This window comes from Triturus cristatus, chromosome 5_1 (assembly GCF_964204655.1).
Source record: "Triturus cristatus chromosome 5_1, aTriCri1.1, whole genome shotgun sequence".
Lineage (NCBI taxonomy): Eukaryota > Metazoa > Chordata > Amphibia > Caudata > Salamandridae > Triturus > Triturus cristatus.
Genome location: NC_140587.1, coordinates 685183577 through 685209740, shown reverse-complemented (window position 1 = coordinate 685209740; position 26164 = coordinate 685183577). Strand labels below are relative to the sequence as shown.

General features: G+C 41.8%; 1 protein-coding gene across 1 annotated transcript in view; it reads left to right on the top strand.

The window, feature by feature from the left end:
• SNTG1 (syntrophin gamma 1) overlaps nucleotides 1–26164 on the top strand; it is a 2687950-nt gene that overhangs the window by 297582 nt on the left and 2364204 nt on the right. Inside the window, exon 2 of the mRNA XM_085605648.1 lies at nucleotides 13409–13476. The gene's annotated coding sequence lies outside the window, so the exon portion shown is untranslated. The remainder of the gene's footprint in view (nucleotides 1–13408; nucleotides 13477–26164) is intronic.

The following is a 26164-nucleotide window of genomic DNA, read 5'->3' as shown; positions in this document are numbered from 1 at the left end:
TGCGTCCTAAGCTTAGTTCTCACATTTATTAATCTGTAACCAGAGTGTTCGCAGACTAAGAGCATTGATGAAATACTTAAGAACGTTAAGTAATATAGCGACAGTTTTGACACAAAGCAGTAAAGTGTCAAACAGAAGTGGATGATTGTTTAGACAGTGCAGTTTCAGAGAAGCTATAGAAATCAAATGAGTTCAGAAACAGATTTTGTTTCATCTGTAGGTTCTGGTGTGAGTGTGGATCAAAGTATGCAAGGAGATGGAATTAGAAGTGAGATGATGCAGATGCAAATCTAACGTAAGGTTAGAGTGTTTGTGGATAATTCTGGAATGCATGTGGATATCAATTTGCTAAAGAAGAGCAGTGCTTGTTCTTTTTGCGGGAAAACTGGACACTGGAGGCATAAATGGAGACAGATCCCAGATCAAATCCAAAATGATTTTGTTCCCCAAATGCAACAAAATTCAAATCTGATGCAGACACAATTTTGCTTTGCGGAATTTGAAAAAATCGAGGGCAATTCCATATAAATAGGCATGTAGTTCCAATGTTGAAGCAAAATATGAGAAATAAAATGACATGCAGTCCAAGGTATCAGCAGAATCCATTGGTTATGAGCAATTACTTTCCCCAGTTTTCATTGGATGCAAGACATTCTCAATGATGTAGCCTGAGGGGGATGAAGGATTGCATGCTTAGTTCAATCTTAGAGGTAGATTGAGCGTAGTTCAAATCCACAAAGTGGATTGGGCCGTTCTTTGCTTACATTTGGGCTTAGAAGAATTTTTGAAGAAAGATGCCTGAAAAGGTAAAATTCAACAGGGCAAGGCAGCCGGTGGTGTCCGAGAGGGAGCCGCTGGACGAAGTCATGGTGAAGATATATACATTTGGTCTGAGTCTCTTTAATGGAAGTTGAAAATTTCCAGCAGGAAGAATACTGTGGTCGATGATAGCTCCATGAGGCCGGATACCCCTTCTGCAAGCCATTAAACAGGTTTTGCTGCTGCAGAAAAGAATGTAGCTGAACCTGCCATATAGTGAGGCTGACCGACGATGCACCTTGGGCAGATTGGCGAGCAGGTAGTTCCCGGTCTCCCCTTGGTTCTCACAGCACTTCTTGGCAGAACATTTTCTAAGTCCCAGGTTTTTTAATAGGCCTATTTGGGCACCTTTAGCACCACTTCCAAGAGTTCAGGACTGGAAGGGAACCATTTTATAGGTCAGAGCTCACTCAAGCTGGGTCCAGGTGTGGGTTTAAGCTGGTTGGAGCCTTTTCTGTCTCTTGGGGTCTGAGTAGGACGCCACCAAACTAGCCATTGAAGTCACTCTGGAAATCTTGAATTCAAGCAGGAAAGCAGGTCTCCAGCAGCAGGGCAGTCTTCTGAAGGTACAAGGCAGGCTTTAGGAAGCACTGCAATAGGATAGTCTTCTGAAGTACACAGCAAACCACAGGCAGCAGGACAGTTCCTTGAGAGTCCTTCTGCAGGTCCAGAAGTGAACTGAAGAATTGGTCTGAATTGTCATACCTAATACCAGTTTTGAAGTGGAAGAAACATCTGGAGTTTTCCCCACAGAGGTTTCTAGAATTAACGGCCTCCCTTCCCTGGTCCTATTCTTTCTGAAGTCACAATAGGCTGATGTAATGTTCTTTCAGTGTGAGGTGAGGCAGGGCTTTTGAAGTACAAGTGGGGCTGTGCACAGCTCAGCACCCTTATCCTGCTAGAATAGCCTATCCTGCCAACTACCAGTCCCTCGATTGTATGGCTGTCTGGGAGGAATACACAAAGGCCAACTGCCAGTTACACCTAGTCATGTGACCCAGGAAACAGGCACCAAATTGTTAGGACAAGAAAATGCCAACTTTCTTAATGTGGCAATTCCTGAATTGTGACTTAATATCTGAAAGAGGATTTAAATTTAGAATTCTTTGGACTTCAAACATGACATTTCTAACTGCTCCCAAACAAAATGTATAACTTATTCAATGTAATGAAGTCCCTGGGGGTGTGTTGAACTGTTGTTGCTGGTGCTGAGGGACCACCGACTATGCTGCCCAGACTGCATTGCCCTAATTGAGGAGGAGGGGCTGCAGATGATGAATATTGCACACTTGTATTCCCCGCAGCACAGAATACACTGAACTTGTGTTGCTGGAGGACAACAGACTCCTCTGAACAGACTGCATCACCCTAATTGAGGAGGAGGTGTCCCCGACCATGCAGATAGTGCGCTTTCATTACTCTCAGTCTGAGACTTGCTGAACTGTTGTTGCTGGTGTTGAAGGACCACGGACTACACTGCCCAGACTACATTGCCCGAATTGAAGAGCAGGTGCCTCGGACTGGGCATACAGCATGCTTTCATTCTCCGCAGCCTGGGATGCATTGAATTATTGTTGCTGGCACTGGGGGACCAAGCATTATGCTGCCCAGACTTATTGCCTTAGTTGAGGAGGAGGGGCCACAGACTGCGCATATAGCATGCTGTCATTCCCCGCAGTGCGGGAAGTGTGCAGGACCTGCCCAGGCAAAGACTGGGCCAACGGCCAGCCCATCTGCACCCGTCCATGGTCAACCAAGGCTGGTCTGGGCCTACCCTCTTGGTTGTACCAGGAGACCCTTCACCTTCAGACTGATAGTAAGCAATACATTTATTTTCTGTTTTCATTTCACTTTCCCCCTGTTTATTTTAAATTCAAGCTTTTTTCACTCTGCCTGGTGTGGTTGGGTTTCTTATTTGAGTGATGAGGAAAAGAAAGGCTATGACCTCTAAACCTTCCTTAGTCCCCAGTTGTGTGACTATTGATAACTTTTTGGCGAGGGCGGTAGTGGTTATTACCAAGCAAATCAACCTGACCGAGAGATGACTCTCCATTGACCTTGTTGGTTCCCCAAATCCACCTCTGCCGGTTGCCCCTTATCTGAATCATGATGGACAGGGTGAGTCAGTGGATTCCCGGGTTGCAGAGGATACATTGCCGCCTGGTCCAATCCTGGGCTTGCCAACATGGATGTTACCCTACAACTGAAGTCCAGCAGCCAAGCGAAACAGAAAACAGAAATTTGAAACATGTTACTTCTGGTAGGCAGCGTGGAGATAAAAATGCTAATCTTGGTTCTCCAATTGATGTGTTGTTTGACAGGCATGGCAAAACTGAACCTGAAGTCACCAAGATATCTAGTTTTTGCCATCCACGTTCCGGGTCCTTGGGCATTAAGATCCCGTCTTTCATCCCTCCAGCAGCTTCTCATATACATAATCCGATTGTGGCCGAGGACATCCTGACTTTAATCAAAAACACCACCTTGCTTATAGGGCCCATGAGAGGTACCCCACCATTAACCCTTCAGGCTGTGTCATCAACGGTCTGGATTGTAACACCCCCTGTGCTAATTTTGTCTCTAATCCTTGCCCCAGCAACTCTCATCTACATACTGCCTGAAAGCTGTCCCTCTGTGGTAGTACTAGCAAATGTTCTAAAAGTGAAGGATCATAGTTCAGAGTCCAATGTCTAGCTCAAGAATAAACTGTGTCTTTGGCTAGCTGGTCACTCAAACGTCTCTTTGCGGAACTACCATAACATCCTGATGGTTTGTCGAGTGGACTAGGTTGGGCTACTACTAAGACTGCCCATGGATGTTGCATGATTGGAAACTTTGAATACCTGCTACTTGCTAGGTGTGTTCTTCCTCAAAAACAACAATCTCTGGCTACTGAAGGATGCATATGTTTGTCACCTTTAGGTTGTTTTTTAGCATGGTACCAACCCATGTTGAAAGTCCACAGCTTCTATCTCAGTGGGTTGACTCCAGTATTGTTTTTGTACTAACCACTTTACGCCCCTGACAGACTTATATGATATGGATTGACAACAACAGCACCTTGATGACCTGACCTACTCATATAGCGAGACTGCACCCTTTCAGGGTATATCTAATTCCATTCCTCTAGCTGATAATGGGACTTCTTCTTCTCCATGCAGTGAGTCCAAAGTGGCTTTAGAGGCTGGCCCCCCAACTCCTACTGCTATCTTACCCAGACTTACTGATTGGTTTTGTCTCAGATCTTAAAGGGAAACTTATTTCCTGGAATGCCGCTGGCTTAACCTCTAAACTGAGTGCTGCACATTGGATCTGCTATGTTACCCACTCTAACCTTATTCTGTTACAAGAATCTTGGGGGCATAATAATGAGGGCCTTGCATCACGCTAGCACCACGCAATGTGGTACATGCACAGCGCAAAGCCTCAAGTCACATTTATAAAGCCACAAACAGCCACTTTGCATGACTTTGAATCGCTTCATAAATATATAGTAATGCAACGTAGCACAAATTGCTGCATAGCATTACTCTACACATCGGAGGTGTTCCATTGGCATCATGGTGGGTGTTCCCACACAAATACCCTTCTTTCTGCATTTTGCAGCACACATAGAAAGAGAAAAATGACTCTATGGATTGTTTTTGTGCATGAAGGTGCCCCTTTCTGCACCAACACAATCCTCCTACAACACAGGCCCCCTTGCAGCATGTAAGGGTGCCTGCATTGCTGCTAGGCTGCTGAAACAGCGCCAGCCAGGGAAAAGACAGGAATGCACCGTCATTTCTGCCTTTTCTCTGTAACGCAAGGCAGCAAAGCAAGGTAGACTGCTGCAATGACCTGTTCCCCTTTTCCCATAAATATGCCCCTTGGTGTTTGGTCCACTCATCTATATAAGGACTGGGTCAATCACTTTAAAGCCTTTACTCCTATACAAGCCCTATGGATTGTAACTCTGAAGATTTACCCCTGCCTTTACCACTGTTAATTACATTTGGTATAACTAAGGTATGGGAGGTGATCAATGACAGCCCCTAGATGAAGGCACCTGGGTGTGACGGGGTCCCAATGGACCTATACAAGGAAAATGTGGAGTTCTGGGCTCCTGTTTTTACTAACATGGCCAACAATGCTGCACTCAGTAGTTTTATGAGTTCTTGTCACACAGCTGCAATCATCCCCATAGACCATTAACACATATACAAAAAGGTTGTAGAAATGACCCACTTTGTTATAGACCAATTTTGTTTTGGTTAAGGTTATAGGGCGTATAGCCCTAAGTAGGATTGAGGAGTGGAATAATTTCAACCAAATCATTTCCCCCGGGCAATATGTGTTTAGGGAAGTGTTTGACACAACAGAGCAATGCCTTAATCTCTACTTACTTTTCAATAAAAATAGCCTTGCCAGAAGGGGTACGCTCTTTCTTTCCTTTGTGGGCTAAAGCAGCGCTCTTGGTAGGGTCAACCATAGCAAGTTTTGGAAAATTCTTTCAGACCTAGGGCTCGATGAGAGTCTGGTTGTTTTCCTTCAGGCCTTACATTGTGGGGTATGTGCACCTTGAAGATATGGGCCAGGAGCTGAATGTACTGATTTCTTTGAGTTACAACAAGGTGTTTGCCAGGGCTGTGTCCTGGCTCCTACTTTGTTTTCTCTCCTCATAGTGCTGCATTACTCTTGCTCCTGCATTCTCTTTGCTCTTCTCTTGTTTTCACTGCTTTATCCTGGCTTTTCCCTCATTTTTTGAGTACCTTCTCCTTGCTTTTCCTTTGTTTTCGCTACTTTCTCCTATTTTTTTTCAATCAATCAATCGAGGATTTATAAAGTGCGGCAAATCACCCATGAGGGTCTCATGGCACTGGAATAGCTATCTGCTTTGTGGTGATCTGTTCAGCTGAACAGCCAGGTCTTGAGTCCTTTCCTAAATTGCTGGAGAGATAAAGTGGTCCTGAGGCGCGGTGAAGGTCGTTCCAAGCTTCAGCTGTCAGGTGTGAGAAGGAGTGTCCTCCGCTGTTGCTCCGCAGAGAGAGGTGGATTATAGGTGTCTAGTCCGTTGGTGGAAGGTCATGAGTTTGTTGATGTATGTTGGTCCTTCATTGTGCAGTGCTTTGTATGTGTGGCTCAACATCTTGAACTGGAATCTTTTCTGGATCAGGAACCAGTGTAGCTTCTTGAGGTTGGGTGTGCTGTGGATCCATCTAGGGAGGTTGAGGACGAAACTTGCTATTGAGTTTTGTATTGTCTGTAGTCTCTTAAAGAGGTGTGCAGTGATTCCCACCTAGAGTGTGTTCTGGTAGTTTAGCATGCTTATGACGAGGGTCTGTGTGACGTTTCTTCTAGTGTTGACTGGGAGCAACCTGCAGATCTTGCAGAGCATGCTTAGGGTGTGGTAGCAGGCAAATGAGACTGAGTTGACCTGTTTCTTCATAGATAGCTTGCTGTCCAAGATGATGCCACGGTTGCAGGCATGGTCTGTCGGGACAGGGTATGGGGCGAGTCCAGCAGGCTCCCATGCAGTGTTCCATGGCAAGGTGCTGTTCCCAAAGATGAGGACTTCCATTTTGTGCGTGTTGAGTTTGAGACCATTGTCCTTCATCCAGTTGCCAACGTTACTCATGTATCTATGAAATTGGCTCTGGTGGTGGAGTGGTCTTCTGACAGCAAGAGGATGAGCTGGGTGCCATCTGCGTAGGAGATGATGTTAAGTCTGTGCGATCTGATGGTGTTGGTCGGGGGTGTCATATTTGTGTTGAAGAGGGTGGGGCTGAGGGATGGCGCCGGTGATGTACTTGGGTTCCGAGGGGAACAGTGGGAAACAGATTCCCTGGGTTCTTCTGGTGAAGTATGAGTCAATCCATTTTAGGACATCTCCCTGGCTTCCAATGTGGTGGAGTCTGCTGATAAAGATGCAACGGGAGACGGTGTCAAAGGTAGCTGATAGGTCCAGGAGGATTAGGGCTGCTGTTTTGATGCGGTCCAAGAGGGCCCTGATGTCATTCGCAGCTGGGTTCGGAATCCGGATTGAGATGGGTCCAGGAGGTTGTTGTATTTCAGGTATTTGGTGAGCTGCTGTTTGATTGCCTTCTCAAGAACCTTCACTGGAAAGGGGAGCAGGGAGATGGGTTGGTAGGATTTCTGATCTGCTGGGTCTGTAGATGGTTTCTTGTGGAGAGGCCTCACTTCAGTGTGTTTCCAGTCCTCAGGGAAGGAGGCTGAGGTGATGAAGGTGTTCAGGACTTTCTTGAGCTTGTGCTAATTGCCTTGTTACCGATGTTGAAGATGTGGTGGGCACAGGGGTCTGTGGGTGCTCCCGACTGCACCGAGTTCAAGATGGATATTGTGGCTTCAGTTGCAAGAGGGTCCCAATGTGTGAGGTGGTGTTCAGGGTTTGAGTTTGGGGCTGTGAGCAGGTTAATGCTGTCAACAGCGGGGGTTGGGGTATGAAGTTTTCGTAGATGACTAATATCTTGTCGGGAAACAAGTCTGCCAGGGTGTTTCACAGTTCTTGGGAGGGGGTGATGTCATTCTTGGTGGCTGCCGATTTGGAGAACTCCTTCATGATGTCAAAGAGCTTCTTGCTGTGGTCTGTGCTAGCTTCTATGCAGTCTGCTAGGGCGTTCTTCTTTGTTTCTTTCACAAGGAGGTGGTATTGCTTGAGTGCTTTCTTTAAGGTAGTATGGTCTCCTGTGTCTTTCCTGGTGCCCACTTCCTTTCTAGTTGCTGGCAGTTGCTTTTGGTGGATTTCAGCTTTGCGGTGAACCAGCTGGCTCTTCTGGCAGGTCCTTTGGATTTTGCTGTCTTGGTGGAGGTGGAGGCAATGATGTTGGCGCATTTAGTGATCCACTGGCAGAAGATCTTTGCAGCTTGTTCTGGTTTGGATGTTGTGTCTCCGAGGTTGGAGTTGAGAGTGTTTTTCCCCTTGTCTACTGATACTTTTTTCCAGTTTCTGCTTGTTGAGCTGGGGGCAATGGTGCCACTGTTGCAAGGTCGTGAGATGGTGAAGTGGACACTGTAGTGATCCATCCAGGTGAGCTGCGAGACATGGTTTTACTTAACTCTGTTCCTGCTCATGAAAATGGGGTCGAACATGTGTCCTGTGATGTGGGTAGGGGTGGTGACAATTTGCTTGAGGCTGATGTTGCTCATGCTTTCCAGGAGGTCGATTGTGTTGATGTCGCTGGGGTAGCTGAGGTAGAAGTTAAGATCCCCTAGGAAGATGTAGTGCTCAGAGTCGATGGTGATCGGACGATAAGGTCAAAGATGGTGTTGCAGAAGCTGGGGCATGGTCCTGGTGGTCTGTAGGTGAGAGTGCCTTTGATAGTGCTTTCTCCATTTTTGTGGAGTTGGAAGTTGAGATGGGCCATTATCGGGGTGAAGTCATCTGAGGAGGTTGTGCAGTGGATGGTGTCCTTGTAGATGATGGAAATTCCATGTCCGTGTTTTATGATTCAGTCCCAGTATGTTATCTTGTATCTTTTTTTAGTGCCTTCTACATGCTTTTCCCTAATTTTCATTGATTTCTCCTTCCTTTTTCCCCTGTTTTTTAGTGCCTTCTCCTTGCTTTTTCCCCCATTTGTTGGGTGGCTTCTCTATCGGATGGGCCCTTAAGACCTGGCTGTTCGAATGAGCCTCTGGGATCTGCAAGCGCCTGGATACCCTGTGGGGTGATCAGCCTTGCTTACATTGATTGATAGATTTTTTGTTTACATCAGTGGCTTAAATTGCGCACTATAATCTGACTTTGATCAGTATTTCTTTTGCTCATCTAAACCATGGATATTTGATTTGTATTTCATGTGTCTTTCCTGAATCTTAAAAGTATCTATTTTAACGGTCTTTTTTTAACTTATGACCATTTTAATCTTTTATGTGTGATGACAGCTATGTGCAATATTTCTATGAACTTTTATGGCCTATTGTTTTTAGACCGAATAAAGTTATATTGAATTGACTCTGCTTGGCATAGTTTGACTTTGCCAAGAGAGTGGGTAATAAATCAATCGCCTCTATTAGAGGTTTATCAGCGCAAGTGTTTGCCCGTTTTAATGTATTGTGCAGATGTCTCATGCTACGAAGCAGGCTGAGAAGAATCGCTTCTGTAGACGCCTCCTTGGCCTACCACCCTCAATCGTTTGCTACATGAGGAATTGGGAATGTCTTATGTGGCTGATTTGATCCGGGTGGCACCCTTAGTTCTTTGGGTCTCCGTCTGGGCAAATATATACACCACCTTTAATAGGGAGATCATTGTAGACTGCTTTAAATGTGTAAGGGCTTTGCCATCCCTTGGTTGAAATCTGTTCACTCTATGTCTAAATCTATTGGTTGGGGGGAATTGTTTACATCTCCACACTCACTCACCAAATCTGATATCTTCTGGAGCAAACAGCTCTGTTTGAATCATAGTCAGTTAACCAGGTAACAAGAGGAGAAAATCCCTTTTGTGATAATGCACTATTATCTAAACAATGATTAATCTTGAGCAATATCTGGCTTGGGTCTTGAGTCCCTCGGAAAGATCACTCCTAGACGAATTACAGTTGAGGACTATAAGATCTTTACTTTGCTTTCTCCTGGGCCAATATGATAATGGCTCTGTTTTAGTCTGCCCATGCGATGAGTACTGTATGAAATCCTTGGAGTGCCTGATCTGCTGTTTTTAACTATACCTATTATTTTTATCTTACCTTTCTTGTATGTTGGAATATGTCATTTTGAATGCTTTTAGCATTTTTCTTTTCATAATCGAATTAAAGCTTTTGAGTGGAATTGAATTGATTTGAAAGGTAACCCGGTGTTATCCTATAGGAGATGCAGGCCTCACCGTAGTGAAAGAAATATGTGGGTTTTTCACTACAAGGACATATAAAACATAAAAGTACATGTCACACTTCTTCAGTACACTGCACCCTACCCTAAGGGCTGTTTAGGACTTACCTTAGGGGTGACTTGTATTTATTAAAAGAGGAGTTTTAGACCTGGCAAGGGATTTATTTGAAAATCGAAATGGCGGTTTACAACTGCCCACAGGCTGCTATGGCAGGCCTCATACATGTTTTAAGGAGCTACTCAAGTGTGTGGCACAATAAGTGCTGAAGGTCCACAATTAGGGTTTAATTTGCTAGTCCTGGGTATATGTTGGATCGCTTTAGTGGGGACTTATAAGTAACTTAAATTCGCCAAACAGTTGTTATCCAATTGCACCATGTTTTTTACAGACTGATAACAAGCACTTTAACACCGGTTAACAGTAGTAAAGTGCACAGAATCCAAAGGCCAACAAAAACGAATTCAGCAACACCGGACGGGAGATGGCAAAATGTTTGGGGGAAGACCACTCTAAGGCTGACAGATCTGACAATCTGTTTCAATTAAAAATGATACCCCCTGTCTGCTATAGGTTGGGTGGGGGGTACTGTGAGGTAGGGGGTTGTGGCCATTAAGGGGTCAAATGTGATTTCAGAATGTCACCTTAGGAATTTTCTATCTGTATTATGTATCTATTTGTAAATGTATGTGTACTATTTAGTAGTGTGTGTGTGTGTGTGTGTGTGTGTGTGTAATAAATGTACTTTTCCTTTTCCGAAGAAAAACTCTGACAGGACAATCATTTTTTGAGTGCTATAGTCCAAGATCTCAGACAAATGTCACCAAAATTGTGGTCCCCTGTTGTTGGTACTGAATCCTGCTGTAATTTTGTTTCAAACTCTTGTGAATGCAGGATAGTATACAGTCATTGACCTATTCCATGCATTCTTTTCTATTCGTCTGCATGGTGATAGCCAATATCTTTTCACATTTTGATTCTTCAGTAAAATTCTGGCTCACAGGGTTATACAGAGAGTCCCTCAATCTTCTCTCAGGTTCTAAAGAAAGCTTTGGAAAATTTGCAGCTGCCCTGAAATTCAGTGCTGGTGCAGTATAGTGATTAACTGCAGGTGGCATCAAAGACAAAAGAGGATTGCAAGTTGAATACAATTGCAGTCTTGAATCATCTTGCTGACACTGGTCATAGCGTTCACCTATAAAGTTGCAGTACTGTAAAAAAGAAGTGTTTTATCTTGATCACTGTGAGAGGCTGGCTTGTATATCGTCATAGTCAGTCACAAAACCAAAAGACAGCGACAAAAAGTAAATATTTTCAAATGATTTCTAATGGTTTGCTGAGGTTCGACTTGTATCTGATCAATTGTCCCCTGGAAAAGTTTCCATGACATACCCCCTTTCACCATAGACTGAGCACTAAGGAGACACTTTAAAAAGGTCCTTTGGAGACTGACCTCCTTGAAGAAGTATTGACACCCACGAAACACATGTTGGCTGTACACATCAAACTTCAAACGCTGTATTGTGAGTTACTGAATTTACATGCCATAAATTGGACTATGATAAACGTGTTTCCTTCTTTAGTTAATATTTTATTAGATATATGAAATGTTGAACTTTGCTAGATGCTTTTTAAAATGATTTCTCATAAGTGAATACATTATTCCATATAATAGTCTGTTTTGAAATTAATTTCATAATCAGATTGGTACTATTCGTGTTTTGTCTTCCCTGAAAAAACTGTAGTGTATGTATTAAAGTCTGTTTCTCTGGCCTAAATGTAACTAGGCCTCCGTTAGGCCACAAAGCCATCTTGTTTAAAATGGATGTTAAATCCCGTTATTCATTCTCTGTTTATATTTCTCATCTGACATTACATGCCCAAGATGTGAATTGTTTATTTCTGCATTACATATTGTTCTCGATGAACTTCCTAGAGGAAGCCCTTTGCTACATCTCATGATTCTTCCAGCTAACACATGTCTCTTTTATGTACTAACTCCACCCTCTTCCACGTCCTCTTATCCGTAACCGCTCCTTACAGTGAATTTATCTGTCATACCTACCACACTGTTCCACTGGTACTGTCAATATGATTAGTCACTGCCTGGGACAAATGTATATATTTTTAAACGTCCCGGATTTACACTGACGCCTCCCAGAAAGGCGTAGAGTGCTCACCCGTTTCAGTCATGCATTGCTTGTCATCGCCCTTCCACTTGCAGATACCTTGCAAGCTCGCCCCACACTACCCTTTGTTGTAAAGAACTCTCTCAATCTTCAGGTTCTAGCAGCCTTACATTATAAACTTTAAAATAAAATAAGCGACTAAGACCAGCCATTTCCTGCATATTTTCAGTGCACATTTAGCCATTTAGCAACCGAGCTGGATGTTTTCATCATTCATCATCAGTGCTGTATTTGCAGACATTTTCCGTGAAATTCTTCGCCTTGTTAGACTTCAATTGACAGCCATGAATGAATGGCTTGTGTCACAGGGCTTCTGTTCAAAGCTGGCTCTCTCGAGTGAGGCTCATCTCGGCTCTCACAGCACCTTAGGACAGCAAGAATGGGTTACGAGGGTCAATGTGTAACAAAGGAACAGATCTCCCTCGTTCTCTCTGATACAGCACAGCAGTCAGAGATGGTTTGCCCACGTATCCGAGCCCTTATTGCTCAACCACTGAATTAACTGAAGCAAATACACCAACCCACCTTTAGAGAAAATGAAATAAATTTCTATCGCAAAACGTTGATGTGGTTCTTCAAATAAGAGGTTTGAATGGTCTCCTAAAAGTTTGAAACTTGGTGCCACGGGTGTCAGAAATTTGGAATAGATCCTAAATATGCTTATATATCTTAAAGTAAACTTTTCAATGTTTTGTTTGGAAAGATTGATGGCTTACTACGAAGCAACAATGATCAGACTGTTTCTACATAGCTGCAATATTTTTCTTTGGCACTCTTGATATATCAAAATGTTTCTAATAATAATAATTATCGTACAGCAATTTGAATTTTGACTCATTAACACCTATACATTGCATTTTCTTTGAGGCAAAGTAGAGAAACTATGTGCATGAGGCCGAGGCCCTGTTTGGTAAATTGTGAAAAACGAATACTATTTTTTTTGCCAAACCCCTGTCACATTTAATATGTCCAGGATTAATGTCAATTTTATGGGTTTGTCTCATTAGTTCTAGCATTTCTAAAGCAATAATGTGACAAACGTTCTGTAGGCTCTTCAGCAGACAATGGTAGTGACACGATGTTGCAAACCGAACATTCATCTTTAGCATTCCTGGAGATTCTATTTTATTATTTAATTTAAAGTTGTCTCTTTATTAATTAATTTAATGTTTTTGTTTTTATGACAAAGCACTGAAGATCAAAAATCAAAATCTATTTTAGCTGTTAGTGTAAATGCACATAAAGAATGGTAAGAATATGCTTTTTTTCTCTGTGGCTTGTACGTTTTCATATTTTTTCACCAATAGTATTATAACAGCTCGAGATGTCTGAAAGAAAAATATGGTATTTTTTGGACAGGAGGGATCTATCACTATCATGAAAATAATTTTGTTCAGAAGAAAGTATAAAATGGTCTGAAAATGTTTTTTTTTTATTCTGTGTTACAAATGAGAGTTGTATTGAACGCAGAGATATGTTCAGGCGAGATAAGAACACTGCAGGCTGAATTCTGAAAATACAGTAAGATATCTTCATGAAATGCAGCACATATTTTTCTTTTTTTTTTTGGTAGAATGCATTCCTGGAAAGTTTAAGACTACAAATGCCAGCATTCGCCCGCTTCAAAAACACTCTTGAGAGGTAAGCATGGAAGATGTATATGTTGATGTATATATTTCAAATGCTGGGAGATTGGCAAACAAATTGAGTTCACCCTTGCATGCATGTTTCAGTGATATCGAACAGACATTTTTTGTCTTCGTTTTAGACAAATACGCTTGGATGATTTATTTACTGTTGTCAAACATATGACATAAGGTACATTTTTCAAAGAGTTCAATATTACGGGATCTATACACAGCGACAGCTGTCATGTTATTATTTTTTCTGTTACTGTGCATAGGGAATCTTGGCCTTTCTTATACATTAGGAATTCAGCAAAGTGTAAAGGTTTGGGACTGTAAAAACAACAGGCAGCCTATTAGGTAGAATCTGAAGTTGCTGAAAAGTACATGTTGTGTTTATGCAAACTAAGGCCTAGCTGCATCATTCAAAATAAGCCAAGTTTGGTTTTGACACTGTGGTAGAATTGTTATTGTGGGATTGGTGACAGTAGCAGCTGATTATGAGTAGGGAGAAAACCGAGATAATGACCTGCCTGTATATATATTGCTGTCACTTACGGTCTTCTAGTCCTTTTTGCAAGGGACGTATAGGTAATCTTAGAAATTCTGAGAATGATTGGTCAATTTTAACATGTACCAATAGCTGATGCTTTCTATTGCCTGTATATCCAAACAAGGAAACGAAAGTTCCATGTATTTAAAAAAAAAAAGTGAACCCAGGTTTGCTTCATTCCATTGCGTTGGTGAGGGATGCCCTATTCTATTAGTAATTGGTGAAAAAGATTCCACAATGTGTCTGTACACTTAAAATACATCTTTTGGACACGAGATGGAAACAATGTCCTTAGAACATTCACAATTGCCTGAAAAGGCAGGCTAAAGTACTAGCATTGCCTTGCATTTTTGGCACTTATCACTAATTGCCAGGCTAGGGTTAATCGTGGATAGTCTTAATAGTCAAATAAATACAGCGATGGTGCCCATGACACAATTCGATCTTAATTGAGGTGCACAAGGTAAGGAAATTATATTTAAATATTACATGGATGATATAATCTAATATTTGCCATCCCTACAGCCAGTGATCTGACGGAGGATCCTGAGTCAAACAAGGTCCATATTGTTTTCGCCTCGGTTACAGGCGCAGGTGGCATTCTCAGTGAGGCAGGCCAAAGCTACTTAGCTCTAGGGGACAATGACCACCTTCTTGCCTCTGTTTCAGATGCTGAAATTGTTTGTTCCAGTGGTTATTATTCAAGGGAACAGGACACATTTCCTTAACAGTTAGATATATAAAGTTCTGATCCTAGGAGTGATCATATTCAAAAGAACAAGTCTGTGATAGTCACCGCTTGTGCTCTGCCAGTTAAAGTGGGAAAGATCTAACTTGAAATGATGTATACATAAATATTATGTAGTCAGTGCAGTAGACTAGCATGTCTGACCGTGTTGCAGGCTAAAGATGGACTTAAAACAGTCAAGGCCTTTCCATTCCTGCTATCCACTTTCCAAACTAATGTCACCCAAGGCACCAAACCGGTAGGAACATGTAGAAAGCTGAAATAGTTCAATGCAAGTGCTGTCTGTGGGGTTTAATGACAGCCGGGTTCGTTGTCAGCACCAGATTTCAGGTGATATTTACAATATTGTTAGAATTATGGTTGCAATAAAGTATTTCACATAACTTTACTTTCTGTATTCTCTTCTGTACTCATACACATTGTATTAGAAATTGGGTGTCTGGTTGGCAGAGGTATGCACACCGTCCAAGCTGGAAACACAATCCTAGTCAGGGTAAATCCCAAACGCACCCTCAATTAACCTGTGCTCACCCCCTGGTAGCTTGACACAGAGCAGTCAGGCAGTGTGTAAAGTATTTGTGCAACACTTGAAACGGTAAAACAGTGAAAACACCACACAAAAGATACCACACATGGTTAGAAAAATAGAACTTAATTTAATGAACAAAACACGACTAAGAGGACAACAAATCAAAATAGAATAAACTGAAATGTAGTGTTTAAAAGCATAAGGCGCCAACCGGGGCAATCTGGTCATGCTAGACTGGGTCAAATCGAAATGTGCAGGCCGACCACAATCGAGCACAGGTCGGATACAGGGGCCTTCCTTGGCCCACTTCAAAAGTACCTTAGTTGCGTTGTTGACAATAAGATGCGGGCCACAGATGGAGTGATGCGTCACCCTCAGAGACAGGATGCAGGTGTAGATGAAGCGATGCATTGCCATCGATCCTCACAGGGAGGTGCTACGACTGTCCTAAGTCACGCATCAATGAATATGCATTGGGAATGGAGTTGATGTGTCGCACTGTTGGCGATTCATCTGAGTCAATCCTCGTAATGGTGGCAATGCTCAGAGAGGCTGCATCGAAGGCAATGCACGGGTCTTGCTGGAGCTGCATTTTTACCCACTTCCAAGGGCCCAGGACTGGATTGACACAAATTGGCAGGGCTGACTCACAAATGGCAGAATCCCAGTGCTAAGACAGGTGAGTTCGCAGTCTTTTATGACCTTGAGACTTTATTCAGGAGGCAAGCCAGCAAGCCCTTGCAGTCACCGTCTTGGTTCTGGGTTCAAGTGGTATGGGTCCAGTCCTTCTCATCCCAGCAGTGAGGGCAGCAGGCAGGTCTACACAGCAGAGCAGGAAGCCAGAAGAGTAGCAGTCCAGCAGGGTGGCAGTCTTTTCCACAGCCCAGCAGTCCTTCTGCCTGGTAGAGGATCCACAGGTCCAGAAGTGTACTGAAGTGGTGGTGTGTGAGGTCCGGTACTTATACCCAGTTGTGCCTTTGAAGTGGGGGAGACTTCAAAGAGATGCCTCTGAAGTGTACATAGTCCCTGCCCTGGCTACAGACTCACTACAGGAGGGTATGCAGACCTTTGTTTGAGGCTATAGTCAGCTCTTCCCTCTCATCCTGCCCAGGATGGCCCATCATGATGTGGATGACCCATTAAGTGACAACTAAGCTCCTTTTTTGTGTGGTTATCTAGAGGGAATGCAAAAGACACACAATTGATGGACGGAATGCAGAACAAATCAAAACATTCACCCCCAGTCAAGAGATCTGGGTTAAATCCATTATTCTTTTGCTCACCATGCCTCCCCAGTTTAGACCTGGCTATATGCAAATCAGTCTTGACCCTGTGCCTCATGGGAACAGTCCAGCCCGAACTGCCAAGCCAGGTCCTTCCTGGACCGGAAACAAGCATCTTAGGACCAGTTTCGGGGTTTCACCCCTCTTCAGCCAGGACAGCTTGATTCCAGTGGCACAGTGAGCCCAGGACTCACGTCTGAGCATACCTGGCGCATTTAGGGTGAGAAAGCCAAAGACACACAATTGATGGATGGAATGCAGAACAAATCAAAACATTCTAGAGGGAATGCACAAAGCCCACCTATCACCCACCCCAGACACGTATTCAGATACAGTCAGAAGACACCAAAGTGAGAAAATGCCAACTTTCTAAAAGTGGCATTTTCAGAGCTGAAATTTAAAATCTGACTTTACCATAAATTGTTATTTTAAATTGTGATTCTAGAGACCCCAAGCTTGGGGGTCAATTATCTGCCTAATTGTAAAGTTCCCTTATAAAATATAATACAGTGATCCCAATGTTATCTTATGGGGGACATAGACCTTGCAGTAGTGAAAACAATTTTTAGAGGCATTCACTACTAGGACATGTAAAACTAAAAAAGTCCATGTCCTACATTTTAAATACACTGCACCCTGCATTTAGGCTGTCCAGGGCCTAACTTAAGGTTGACTTATATGTACTAAAAAGGAAGGTTTGGGCCTGGCAAGAGGGGGGACTTACCAGGTCGACACAGCAATTTAAAACTGCCTTAGCCATGTTTCAAAGGACTGTAGACTCACTAGTAGCATTTAAATTTCAGACCCTTGGCACATGTAGTGCACTTTACTAGGGATTTATAGGTAAATTAACTATGCCAATTGTGAATAGGTCACTCAAACCCTGTTTAGGAGAGGGAGCACACACACTTTAGCACTGGACAGCAGTGGTAATGTGCACAGAGTCCTAAAGCCAACAAAAACACATTCAGCAAAACATGGGAGGAGGAAGACAAAAGGTTTGGGGATGACCCTGCAGAAAGGGTCATTTCCAACACATTCTTTCTGACAAGTCTGTCTCCATGCTTCTCTGTGTACAGTTTTATTTCTTACCTCAATGTACTAAAGTTACAAAACAGCAAAATTGCCATTTATTGCATTTTCGTGCTTATGTTAGTTTCAGAGTGAATAACTTTGATACATTTCAATACATTTCATCTTCTTTGAGGGCATCCTCATTTTAATGTAGATTATTAAGCATAAATTAGTGATGGAGCAGGGATACCAACACCTCAGTTGTCGAGTAAAATCATCAAATAATGCACTCCAATGGTCGTATGGACCTTTAATTGTCGACTTGAAGCTTTTTGGAAATATATTTCAGCTCCGTGAAACTAATGCAACTTCACAATGACAACCAAGAAACAGTTTATCTTCCTTAAAGGTTTTTTTAGGAAAGTATCCAAGCATAGGTAAGCAATTTAACAAAGATTTAGGAAATATAACAATACAGCCAAAACTACAAAATGTTCCAGTATTCTAAGTCTCAGTATAATGAAATACAGTATAGAAACAGTCACTATATAAATGAAACAGATTATCCAAATCAAATTCTCCATAAAGAAACTTCCCCTTCCTATTTTAAGCTTTGCAAATAAACAGAGGATTTCTAAAGAGGAAGCATAGTAGGTTTCATCATAGTTTTGATCCTCAGTTTAAGTTTGAAGAAATGGAAGAGTATTCAGCATGAAGCTTTCCATTCCGGGAACCCTAGCAGGGTGAGGGATCTGCTCTCCCTCAAAGTCAGAATGAATGTCTGCTCGCTATGAAACACCTATTAAAAGCACAAGGGAAGGTTCCAGATCATTCATATCTCATTCAGACCCTCACAAGCCAAACCCATAACAGCATTTGAGGGAAGTCAGCAAACTCCATACATTCCCATCTTCACACAATTCGGTACACATCTGCTGTCCTTGCATGTTGTATCTTGGTAAGGCGGATACAAAAGGCCCCTTTCATGGTCATCCTCCTCCTCTACCAACAACTCATTTTCCTTCGGCCTCACTATCAATCTAATACACAACAATAAGCCCTTTGCCTAGCTGAGGAGAAACACAATAGCACACCGGTAGAGGAAAGAATATAGCATACTGCCAGCATTTACTGAAAACATGTTTAGCTAAGTCCTAATGTCAAGCTCCATGTACTCAAAAATCGAAATGGATGCACATTACAAAATTATTAACCAGTGGCAACTCAAGAAATGAACATATGCAGTAAATGTGGTTACATTTGTTTATTGATGAACCTAAAACAACTTTACATGAACTCATAACAATTAAAATGACTACGTTCTATGATTATTCGAGTATTGCACACAAGTAATGAAGTTAAACACATGTTAAGAATATATGTTAGATATAAATGTTTATAAATGACATATGTAAGTTGGAGCCTAAAATTACGTTGCTCCAGTTGCCTTGATCTTTGTATGGAATGTGTCCATTATGTGTGCCCTATCTGATGCATCTGGCCATGCCCTTTAAAGAATTCAACAGTTATTCCGCAGGGAGATTTTGTCTTAGATATATCCGTATTTAAGAGTTAGTTTGTGCTTTTACAATTGCATTGTGTATTAATAGTAAAAAAAACACTACATTTTCTAGTGTGTCTAATAGGAGGCTAGTAGAGTAGTTGCAATTGAATCTAACATTACATTTGTGATCAGTGTTATGGTTTCTGCTGGTAACCAATATCAATTTTGGGAAACCAAGATTATATCACAGGAAAGTATTTTTTCTCTCTACTTCTTAGGTTATCCCAAGGGAGCCTTGTGATTAAAATTCTTTATTAGATCTGACTTTGAGTCCAGGAAAAAGTCCAGAGAAGTCTTTGAGCGTCATGGGTATTTGTGCATTAAAGCATATCTATGGCAGCTGGTCGGGAGAAGTGGTCACCGGACAGCTCTGGCTACGACCCTAGTTAGCAATAGAGAGGCAGATTTATAAGCCACTTGTGACAATTTTGCGCCGACGTTGCATCACTTTCGTGACGCAGCGGCGGTGTAAACAATGCGCCACTTTGTGACACATTTGCAAGGTGACGCATCTAGAGAGATGCGTCACGTTGTAAAGCCCTGCACTACATTATGCCTGGGTCAGGTATATTGTATGCAGGGTAGGCGTTCCGATGCAAGAAAGCCTAGTAAAAGTGACGCAGTGAAATCTACAAGATTTCACTGCACCTCTTCTACGACGCCACTGAGTCAAACCCTTATGCCTGCTTGAAGCAGGCGTAAGGAGTGACGCAGCACAATACGTAAAGGCCTTCCTGAGCATTGCTGGAGTTGCATCGTGCTTGCGACATGACTCCAGCAATGCGTGACCTTTGTGCCAATAGATGTGTGGCGCATCTGTCAATCCTTGTGCCATGGTGCACCGCATTGTAAATGCGACCCATCCATTGTGGCGTAAGGGTTTTTTGCGTGACGCAAGTAAACTGACGCATCTCTGCTATGATGCAGAGATACATCAGTTTCTTGTAAATCTGTCCCATGATATTTTTTACTTGATTACACTTGTACTATATATTACTGCTGGTAACCTCCCCACACTAATATGTGATTACTTAAAATCACCTTCTCTGCAAGGGGTTCATAACCAGGATAAGACATAAAGAGCACATTAATTTGAAGTTCTCATTCTTGTCATAAGTGTTGGTGTAATATGTCACAAATAAACTTCCATTAGAGAGATTGACTTTAGTAATTGTTGGAGACCCCAGTAATAGTTTTCTATCTTGTAGTAGCAGACTTTGTTGTAATGTCCCTTTATGGTCACGTTTGATAAGGTCATACTTAAACAAGTTTTATCAATTAGAGGGGGGAGACTGCGCCTGAGGTCTCCACAGTGAAGACATCTTGTCTGATGTATGCTGTGTTCTTGAGCTTAGTTGGGTTCCCTATTAGTAGAATCTCAGGGACAACATTCCCGATTTCTGAATTGCTACTATTCTCAAGAATACCTTCAGACTTTCATTAGCTAAAGGTTATCTGTAACCTATATTTAATTTTGCATAGTATTCCCCATCACCTCATTACATTTGAGCGTTCCATCCCGCCATACCCCAGCATGGTTGACAATAAATCCTTTGGTGCCCCCAAAGGACTAATAGGGCCTATCCAGAGATATTTGTTTTCAGTGGAACCTTCCAGTAAACATGGTTTGCCTTCTGAGCATCCTGTATGTCATACTAAAATCAAGATTTGCGATTTCTGTAAACCTCTCCATGCAACTGACAGGATTTGGCTTTCAACTTTAAAATGCTAGACCTGATAGGGAGTGAAAACTCCCATTTGAGGGATCCCTAGGTTTCTCTGAGGTAAAAAGGAATGCCCTGTTTTGAAAACAAAGGAACAGACAAGTGATTTAAGTCATCGAGGCATCTGAATAAGGGGAAGAAGAAGAAGTAGATTCTGTTAAAAGAGGCCTTGCATAGACTTACTCTTCATCAGAATTCACACAGTGGCTTCACTCGCCGTACAGTAACTATGAAAAAAAGTAAATTATTAAACTAATCTGTATGCAATTATAGCTGCCTCTGTGTCTGTTAAGGTTTCCGACCCCTGGATAAGCATTACACACAAAAAATGTGGGTGTGTATGCCCCTTCCACAAGCCATATATACAGGCAAACTGATTGTGCTCATTAATAATCAAAGCTCACTGGCAATCAGACCTCTGTGTCCAGTTCTCACTGCACTAAGGACTCAGGAAAATATAAAAGAAGATAATAAAACGAAAAGCATAACATCACTTTTATAGTAAATTTAATATCAATCCCTAATTGTTCTCAAACATGCGGAAACAATTCTTCTATAAAGAAAAATAACCCAGCGGGACTATTCCAACTTTAAAATAAGTGCTTTTGAGCAATTATAATGGAATATTAAAATGTACATTAGCTGTTGAATGAGCATTACTGTGACATCAGTTACTAAAACCACAAGGTTTCCAAAAATCTCTTGGTATTGACACCAGTGATTTTATTAAATTTGACAAAAACCCTCCAGAATCATTGTATGGGATAAGGCTTTAAATCAATGTCTCTGTTAAAATGAGGTCTTGTGATGTATTAGGCAATATTCATGGCTATGCTGCGATTAACAGCTTGGCCCCCTGTGTACCAGTCATGGGGACATCGCAAATATTGTGACTTTATCTTGAATATTGGTAAATATATAAAAATATATATACATATTTGTACACACTTGCCAGCCACTGTCACATACTCATGTATGCACTCACTCAGACACTTATACAACCATTCACATACCCACTCACACACTTATATATTCAGTTACATACCCACTCGGATACTCATGTACCCACTCACATACCCATTCAGGTACTCATGCACCCACTTACAGACTCACTTGGAGAGTGATGCATCCATGTACAGACCCACTCAGAGACTCATGCACCTACTTAGGAATCCACTCATAGACTCATGCGTACAGTCTCATACCCACTTAGAGACTTTTACACCCACTCACAGATCCATGTGGCCACTCATGCACCCATTCACAGACCCACTCAGATACTCATGCACCCACTTACTGACTTACTTGGAGAGTCACACATCTATGTACCGACCCACTCAGAGACTCACACAACCACTTAGAGACCCACTCACACTCACCTGTATATACTCACATACCCCCTGAGACACTCATACAGCCATATACAGATCCACTCACACTCATACACCCATTTACACACACATACTGTCACTCCCACACTCAGTCACAGGCCTTCTCAGTGATGTATGGACTCAGTCACTAACTCATACTGTAAGAAACTCACACACCTGCTCACAAACTCACTCAGATATACATGCCCCCACTCACTCAGCCACTCAAGGCCCATGCTTGTTTTAAGCCAATGGTGGACAGAACATTGCTCATTCGTCAGATGTTCTGTCCACCATTGGCTTAAACAAATATTGGCTTCATCCTAAAATGATCACAAAGGATAGCCTTGATGTGGTAATAAAGGATATTGGCCCTACAAACAACAAATAAACATGCGCTACCTAGGAACCTTATCAAAGCACTATTTTTCTTTTAATCAAGAACTAGGTTTAATTGATTGTTTGGACGATATTTATCCGGCAGGAAAAAAAGCTCTTTAGCTCTTTAGCTTACATTTCGATTAGGTACTCTACCTGTGGCTACTGTGACTCAAAGATGGTTGAAACGACTTTGTAATGGAATGGTGCAGTGTCCTTGTTCCCTTGGAGGCTGGAAAACGTTAACACATTTTCTTTTGTTGTGTCACTTCACTTACCACATCCGTAGATATTATTTGCGACCAATCTTCTTAACATCTAATATTAGAACTTGCAAAGAGGCGGAGGCTCTCTGTATGAGGACAGATGATTGAGTTATCACAATAGCCGTTTCATCTTATATCTTCGCCGCATGGAAACAAAGATCAGTTGCACATTTAAACTTGAACGTTGATAGGCAAGTTGGACAATCTTCTAATGGAGTCGCATAGACTAAGTCAGCACACAAGCATTTATACATACTATTTATACATTAAGTATTTATTAGTTTGGTTGTCAGGGTCAGTTAGTTATGCCAAGGGTATTGTTGTTGAAAGAATGTGCATTGACAAAATGATTGGCTAGCAAATAGGTTGCTTGTCTTTTAATTATGTGTTATCAAAGGAAAGAGTTGTATATATATTCTCATACTTATGAGAAATAGGTGCTACATTTTTTGTTCATGAACTAAGATGATCCTAAATGAATTGCACAGTTTTTAAATGATTAATTCATTGTATTGTAGCATTTAATTTGATGAATTGCAGAAGATAAATTGAGTTCTATATTGAATTTTTATTGTTATGGCTTTTTTGGCTGAAATAATAAACTTTATACTTATAACTATCCCACTCAAGGCTCATGCATCAACTCACAGACCAATCAAGAAACTCGCCCTCCCAGTCACAGACCCATTCAAACACTCATGCATGCACCCATTCACTCACCCACTTAGAGACTTATGCTCTCACTCACAGACCTATTGAGACACTCGTACACCCATGCACAGATCCACTCAGAAACTCATACATGCACCCATTCACTCACCCACTCAGAGACCTATGCTCTCACTCACAGACCTATTTAGACACTCATACACCCATGCACAGATCTACTCATACATCCACTCACAGTGAGAGACTTATGCAAGCAATCATAGACCCATTGCAACATTGATGCACCCACTCATAGATGCACTGAGGCAGTCATGCAGTTTGTTACAGAAGAATTGATAGACTCATGCGCCATCTTACAGATTCACTCAAATACTGAATGAGAGACTTACTGATACAGTGATGCATGCAGTTATAGATGACACTGAAAAAGGTATGCACTGTGTTATAGAAATACTAGGAGAGTTGTACATGCTATTATACAGTAATTTAGATAATAATGTGTTTTGTCTGTTGGTTACAATCTTTTTTGCAGTTATACATTTTGAATGTGGTTGTGGCTATTGAATATCTGCATATTTTGTCATTTCTTGATGTATTTGAGGCAATCGCGGCTACCGATATCATCATAACGCCCGGCGTCTCCGCACAAATGGAAAATCTGTTCCAATCATTGTTTTTATAAAAGGTCCTCACAAAAATATGACTTTAAACCGTGCAGTAATAAAACCCTAGTGTCTAAAATACTGCAAAATATGTGCATAAATGTGTTTTACAACTCTTAAAAAAGGCGCAATCATCACAGCTACAGATATCATCACTTCCCCAAAAACATGTGCCTTTTGCGACATCACTGTGGGTATCGTGACTTTCTCACAAATTTATAAAATGTAAAGAAAAAATAACGCTTGTTAATCCACTGAATAAAATACAAGGTTATAAAAATACACATCATAGAGCCATTATAGATAGGAAACACAATTTAAATACCTTAAAAATTCAATAAATGAATAAAAGGCTGCATGGATAGTTAGGAAATAAAATTTGAAAAACTTTGAAATTCACTAAAAAAAAAAAAGGTACAGGGACGCTGTAGTTCGAAATTAGCATTTAAAAGAACCTTAGAATTGTACTGAAAAAAAGACAGGTTACTGGGACATTATAGTTAGGGAATGGATTTTGAAAAAACGTAAAAATTCACTGAGAAAAACAATGGTTGCAGAGTCGTTTTAGTTGGGCTCAGGTTATACTTGTACAAAAACAAGTAAAATTCAGCAGCTATAGTTAGCTGAGCTAACTATAACTTGTACCCCCATAATGCACTACTTATGACCTCACATATTACATCACTCATGACATGGTTAGTGACATTACAGATGACATCTCAAATGACATCATTGATGACATCATACAGTGACTGTGAGTGTTTTAAAAAGTTTATGAGTTTTAAATAAATATACCAAGGTGTATTGATGAATAAGTTGGTGAATGAGTGACTGTATAGATGATTCGGTGGGTGCATGACTGACTGCATAAGTGAGTGATTAGGTGTCTCAGTGAATGTATGGGTGAGTGACTAGGTTGTCTGAATGTCTGTATCAGCCTGTTAGTTAGTTGTCGAAGTGGCTGTATGGGTTGGTGAGTGGGTATATGAATGGCTGTATGGGTGATTCATTTGTTGTTTTAGTACCTGTATGGGTGTTTGAATATCTGTGTGGGTTGGTGAGGGTGTGTGTGACTGCCTGCCTGCATGGATGAGTGAGTAGGTGAGTCAGTGGCTACATGTGAAGAGAGGAGTTGGCCTAACGGCTAGGGCGGTCGACCTCCAATCTGGGGAACCGGGTTGGAGCCTTGGCAGGAACGCGCCACTTCTTGTGTTTCAGGGCAAATCACTTAATCTCCCCGTGCCTAACAAAATAAAATCAATGTATCCTCATGTAACGCAACTGGTGCTCGTGTAAAGCACTCTGATATCCGATATCTTCGGGCCAAGTTTGCCCTATATAAAACTCCTTAAAAAAAAGGGTTGGTGAGTGCATCTGTAAGGAGCTGTATGGGTGATTGAGTCAGTGTATGGCTATGTTGTTGAGTGAATTGATGTGTTAGTGGTATATTGGTGAGTAACTACATATGTGAAAGGCAGTATAGGTGAGTGTTGGAGTGAACGAGTGACTGTATGTGTGAGTAAGTGATTATGAGAGTGGCTGTATGGGTGAGTGTGTGCTTGTGTTAGTATTAGTATGGGTGAGTGAGTATGTGTTAGTCTCTGTATGAATAAGTGAGTGGGTGTGTGTGTTACTGTATAGGTCAGTAAGTTGCTGTGTGATTGACTCTATGGATGAATGAGTAGGTGTGTGAGTAGCTCAATGGGTGACTGACAGTGATTGAGTGGGTGTATAAGTAGATATATCAGGGGATATATTAGTGAGTGCCAGATCCTTCCTAAGACCTAACCTTCATGCTCTCGCATCTAGATGGCAACAATGCCCTGCACAAGGCCACCCAGGCTGCAAACTGACATACACAGTGAGCATCCTACACATCACAACATGTCTCATCAAGGGGTGAAGAAATATGATCTCATCACCCCAATCCCGATGAAACTCCAT